Source organism: Pavona decussata, unplaced genomic scaffold (genome assembly GCF_977016875.1).
Source record: "Pavona decussata unplaced genomic scaffold, jaPavDecu1.1 SCAFFOLD_6, whole genome shotgun sequence".
Classification (NCBI taxonomy): domain Eukaryota; kingdom Metazoa; phylum Cnidaria; class Anthozoa; order Scleractinia; family Agariciidae; genus Pavona; species Pavona decussata.
Window position 1 is genome coordinate 1,840,001 of NW_028145430.1, and position 5,762 is coordinate 1,845,762.

At 38.9% G+C, this 5,762-nt stretch overlaps 1 protein-coding gene and 1 pseudogene across 3 annotated transcripts in view; both read left to right on the forward strand.

The window, feature by feature from the left end:
* The window catches only part of LOC146489115 (GDP-fucose protein O-fucosyltransferase 4-like), an 11,378-nt pseudogene extending 8,654 nt beyond the window's left edge, over positions 1–2,724 (forward strand). The window contains exon 2 of the transcript XR_014863886.1: positions 990–2,724. The product of XR_014863886.1 is annotated as a GDP-fucose protein O-fucosyltransferase 4-like (transcript). The remainder of the gene's footprint in view (positions 1–989) is intronic.
* The window catches only part of LOC146489114 (GDP-fucose protein O-fucosyltransferase 4-like), a 50,373-nt gene extending 46,878 nt beyond the window's left edge, over positions 1–3,495 (forward strand). For both annotated transcript variants that reach the window (XR_014863880.1, XR_014863882.1), the window contains exon 3: positions 2,792–3,495. The gene's annotated coding sequence lies outside the window, so the exon portion shown is untranslated. The remainder of the gene's footprint in view (positions 1–2,791) is intronic.
* Positions 3,496–5,762: the final 2,267 nt, after the last annotated feature.

A 5,762-nucleotide genomic window follows, 5' to 3' on the forward strand; every position in this document is an offset into this window, starting at 1 on the left:
CGCCACGGTGCTCAAGTCTGAATCATACAATTTCAGGACTCAGTTCCTCGAATATCCTTCTCGCACTTGGCGATTAAAATACACTATGCAATTCCAGGATTGCTGACGGTGGGTTCAGAAACGTAACACAGCAAAACATTACAGCAAGTCAATCAAGCACTATCGCTTGTTCAATCGCGACTGTTTTTATCCATTGCCTCGGTTCCTGGAAAGCCGATTATTTAGCCCTATCGGGGATTAAATCTCGCTAATCGACGATTAATTAAAATTTATCCTTCGGTTAGGTACGAAGGTTTTATTTAACCTACATACCGAGGTCGACCTACTGACCAATCCAGGAAAAACGTGTTAAAATATGTTAAAACAAACAAAATGGCGGACATAACCTTTCCTTAATTTGGTTCAAGAAATAGATCAGAGGAGCACAAGTTATATTAATTATATCACAAATAGTTCCTCTCAGGCGACCTTAATAATAGATAAACCTGTCGTCCTAAAGAATCAATTGAGCTTTGGGTAAAAAAAAAAGTCAGCCAAGGTGAAAGATGACTTGTCGAAAGCGCCCAGAAGCTCGCAAGTTTACGCTAATCCTGTAGATTCGGAAATATTTCTCAGAATTTCTAAGATTACAAAAATCGAGCATTATTATCGCATTTTCCGCAGAGGTACAATTCAAGCTTTTGTTTTAGGAGAAATAAAAGCTAAAGCTTAACAGTTTTATAAACTTCCAAAAGCTAACAAATAGAGTACGCCATGGAATGTCCCTTCAGCACTTCCAAGTTCGATTACTTAAAAAAATCATACAGACACTTCTCCATAACTTTTTAGAGATTAGAGATTGTATACCAAATTATTTTATCAAAAAAAGTTTTCAAAGCACATGTCACAAAAAGAAAAAGGAAAAACTTACCTAAAATACGATGAAGTATTGATTTTAAAGAGAAGATGATTAATGAAGGTAGACGACAATTTTCGTTCTTGTTCAACAGACTGCACCAAGGACGAATTGGAGTTCTATGCATTTTCCAGAATGAAGCGCAACTCCTTCTTCATGAAGGTCCTTCTTTGTTCTCTCATATTGGCTGTGGTGTTAATGCAAGCTCAAATAAAAATGGTATTGAAGCAGTTTGGGAAAAAGTACATTATGAGCAAAAATTACTCTGTTAACACCTCTGTTGTGATAAAGTCACCTGAGGAAAATAACACCCAAAGCACAGAAAACCAAACAAAGCCTTGTCTTATCATATTCTGGTCAACATATTTTGGACATATCAAGCAAGATGAAGAGAAATCATGGACAACAGACGAATGTTCAAGTAACAACTGACCATTCACGAGAAAAGGAAGCAGATGGCTTCGTTGTTCATGCCAGAGATCCACATATGACTCCTCCAGCTCATTCCGTGCCTTGGATCCTGGTCACACAGGAAAATCCAGTTTACACGCCAGCACTCAGAAACCCCACGTTTATGTCCCAATTCAACTTGCTCAGAAGTTATCGTCTGGATTCCGACTTTCCACATCCTTCGTATTTTATGCCAGATTTAACACCACCGATTCCTTTCAAGGAAAAAACGGGGATGATTTTTGCTGTATTCTCACATTGCGAGCGAGTGCGTATTGAATACATGAGGCAGCTGATGAAGTTTGTGCCGGTGGATTCGTACGGTGGCTGTCTAAGGAACAAAAACGGTTTGGTGGGCATCAATGGAAAAGACTATAAAAAGCTCAAAACTGAAACGGCCAAAAAGTACAAATTCACTCTGGTGTTTTTTAATCAGGACTGCGATTATTTTGTTGATGATCAACTGAGTCATGCTCTTAGTGCTGGTTCAGTGCCTATTGTGATGGGTACGGACAAACTCAACGAGTTCCTGCCCAGCAATCTTCGAACCTCGGTCATTAAAGTCCGAGATTTCAAGAGCCCCAGTTTGTTAGCAGATTATCTGAAGTACCTTAACAACAATGAGCAGAAATACAATGAATACCTCGATTGGAAATGGAAGGGATTTGGTGACATTAGTGGGACTGTTATTGAACAAAACTGGAAACCAGACTACCCGCCATATTGTCAAATCTGCCTTGCTATCCGAGAAGGACGGATACACAAAGATGGGCTGAAAACAGACACGTGTAAGGGAAGAGCATTTGAAGACTGGGGAATCACCCCTGAAGCTTAGTTCAATTTAGCGTGCGTTCGTTTGGGAAAGGGGAAAATAAGGGGGGTAGGGGGTTGCTGAGAGGAAACGTAGGGGCGTTGGCTGGGATATGCGATTTTCACTTTAAAAGTCATATTTGGATGTTGGTTAAGAGGAGGTCGGTTTTCTGAGAGGTCCTTAACAAAGTGTTCCCATTAAGGACGGTGCCTACTTTTGTTACTGCGCATACGTTCTGCGCATCTCGAGATACTCGGGTTTCCTATGGTGGTGCCTGCTAATACAGGAATATTTTTGCGCGGTTTAAAACTATGCGGAGAAAGCAGAACTTAGCCAACGCTTTTGGTATCTCGAAAGAAAATTAGGGGTAACCATGCATTTTTCAGAGATAATGAAGCTTCAATTTAGGAAAAAATCCCATACACTGCTTCATATTTTGGCGTTTTTTAGACATATTATTGCTTAATTATCTTTGAAAAATGCGTGGTTACCCCCAATTTTCGTTTTGGATTCCAATAGGTCTTCCTAAGATCTGCTTTTCCCGCATAGTCATAAACTGCACAAAAATACTTCGGGGTGTTGGCTGGGATATGTGATTTTCGCTTTAAAAGTCATATTTGGATGTTGGTTAAGAGGTAGCGTTGAAAATTGTCAATAAAAGAAGATGATTCACCGACACGGCCTGACGAATGGAGCCGAATTTACATAACATGGCATTAAGCGTTCTGTGCCATCATCCGTCATAGTATATTAAAAAAAGGAACCCTAACTGACCCTTTGTCATTTACGGAAATCGGATTTACACGAAAAACAAAATTTGTACTATGAATAGACCGAAGGCCTCCTTCTTCACCCCTGCTGAATTGCACATTTCACGCTTGCTACGCAGATTTTAGTTTAAATTTGCCCTGATCAAGGTGGCAATGATGACCTGAACACCTGCTGACGCTTTCGGACGTCTCGGTAAATTAAACTTTAAAATCAAATTCCGTTGGCAATTTTTTTTAAACATAAATGTAGCGGAACTCGCATATCCCAAGGGCTGAACCGGGGGTCTGCCTCTCTGCCTCCTTATTTTCTCTTGTTTAGCATTATTTGAAAACAAGCGTTTTAGTGTTTACTCATTTAAGTTTATTTAGCTTACCTACTTCAGTCCTCGCAATAACAAAAGGATGCTCCACTAGATGTGATTCCTAGAAATATATTGCAGGAAGAAATTGTAAGTTTGATAATCTAGTAATATGTAGGATTTACGTTGAAGTATATTTAAGTAATTTAATACGGTGCTGAGGTTTTGGAAGTGTTAATTTTATTTTATAATGTAATAAGCATGTTCATAGTTTAGAGTGAGTATTGTGGTTACATTGGAGCAATGGACGCAAGTTTCTCAGCAAGGTGACTTTCCATGGTAAAACATGACAAATTTTAGCGTGCACACAAGAGATCAAAACTTGCCAAAAGCCGGCTTGTGAAGGAAAGGCTTGCTAGCGTACATTCGGCCTAATAGCCGTGAACTGCTTTGTTTAGATCTTACTCTAAAAGTTTTTCTTTCTTTTTTTGTTTCGTTTTGTTTGTTTGTTTATTTGTTTGTTTTTGTGGAAAGCAGATTGTTTTTTTACAAGTCCAGGTGGGAGCTGTATTATATAAGGGAATCTCCACTGTAATAACAAATTGACGTTCGACTTTGAATAGTTAGGGTAAGGGTATATGTTGAGTCAGGTAGGGTCAGCGGTAGTTGAAGGCGATGGACGTGTATTTTTCTGCTCTGTGACTTATGTTAAAAACTATGCGATTCTAAGAGGTTTTTTCAGCTTTACATCTGCTGCAATTATGAATGAAGACCTGGATAACATGGATTCAAATGAAAGAAGGCCTACGCGTAAAAGACAACGTGATAATGGCTCTCAAACTGACGAGGAATCTATCGTGGACAGCGGCCATTGTTGCGACGCCTCGATGAACATGCAGAGAATGGAGGCCAAAATCGATCAACTTTTGGCCTTACTGCCCGAATTTGAAGCTCTGAAAACCCGTTTAACAGAGGTAGAACTTGAAAACAAGGAATTGAGAAATACGTTGGATTTTAATGGAAGAGAGCTAGCTGAATTGAAAGCTACTGTGGCCTACACGTGCTCCCAGATAGCAGTAAACCGAGAGGATCAAAAGAAGCTGAAGGCTGAAGTCCATAAGCAAAAATGCCGGAATATCAAATTGGAGGCGTACACACGTAGAGAGAATATAAAGATCTTCAACCTTCCGGAAATTAGAGGTGAGACACCCAGTCATACAGAAGAATTAGTAAGATCAATGTTTGAAGAAAAAATGAATATCTCGAAAGAAGATGTAGATGACATCCAATTTGAGCGTGTCCACCGTTTGCCGACTCGCAAAAACTCCGTTAATCCTGCCAAGCCTCGACCAGTAATTGCTAAATTCAGCTTTTACCAAGACAAACAGTTTGTTTGGTCTTCAGTCAAAAATTTGAAAAATACTGGAATTGGACTTTCTAATGATTATCCCAAAGAAATAGATGACATTCATGGAAAGTTATACCCGGTTCTGAAAAATGCTAAGCGAGAGAAACAACAAGCCTTCTTCAAGGTTGACAAATTAATAATAAATGGTCAAGTTTACAGAGGAAAGGAAACAGAAAATCTTCCCTACTACGGTGAAATAATGAGCAGTGCTCACGCAGATGGAGAGCTGTAGTGACTAAATGCGCGCCAGATGTTTGATTTCTGTATCTGTGTCTACTTTTTTTGTATTTTACTCAGTTCGTTTAATTAGTGTCGTACCATTCTCGCTTTTGTTAGTTGTACTTATTTTTAGGTGGAGTCTGTTCTATCAAGTTTTCAGGTTTAGTTGCATCTGTGAGGCATTTTTTTTCGTATCTTATTTGTTTTTGATCTTTCAACGTCCCCTGGTCTATGTTTTTGGATTTGCATTTACATTTACCACTTCGAATACTTCATTAGCACTTTTCCCTTTTTTTCCTTCTTCTGCGGTCTCACTAGTAATACCTTTGGGATTATAAAATGACTGAGGCGCTCAAATTACTATCGCTAAATGTAAGGGGCATAAGTAACTTTAAAAAAAGAAGAACAATTTTTACTTGGTGCCGGAAACGCGCAGACATTTCTTTTCTGCAAGAAACCCATTCTACAGCAACAGCAGAAAATCAGTGGAAAAACGAATGGGGTGCAGAGCTCATTACTTGTCATGGCAGTTCAAATTCCTGTGGTGTTGCAATTCTAATTAAGAAAGATGTTGATTGTACTATACACCAAAAAATTTTTGACCCTTTGGGACGCTATATTGTTCTAAAAGCTGAAATCAAAGATAAGATGTATGTGCTCATAAATGTATACGCGCCAAACAAGGACAAAGATATTGTTGCCTTCCTCAACAAACTACTTATTACAGCACAAAATGAGGATCTAGATTGTGAAAGTAACATCATTATTGGAGGCGATTTTAACTGCCCCCTAAATCCTGCTATTGATAAGAAAGGTGGCATTCTCATTGAACGAAAATCCGTGACATCCTGTATCGATTGCTTGAAAAGTGAACTTGATTTAGTAGATATTTGGAGAATTAAAAACCCAG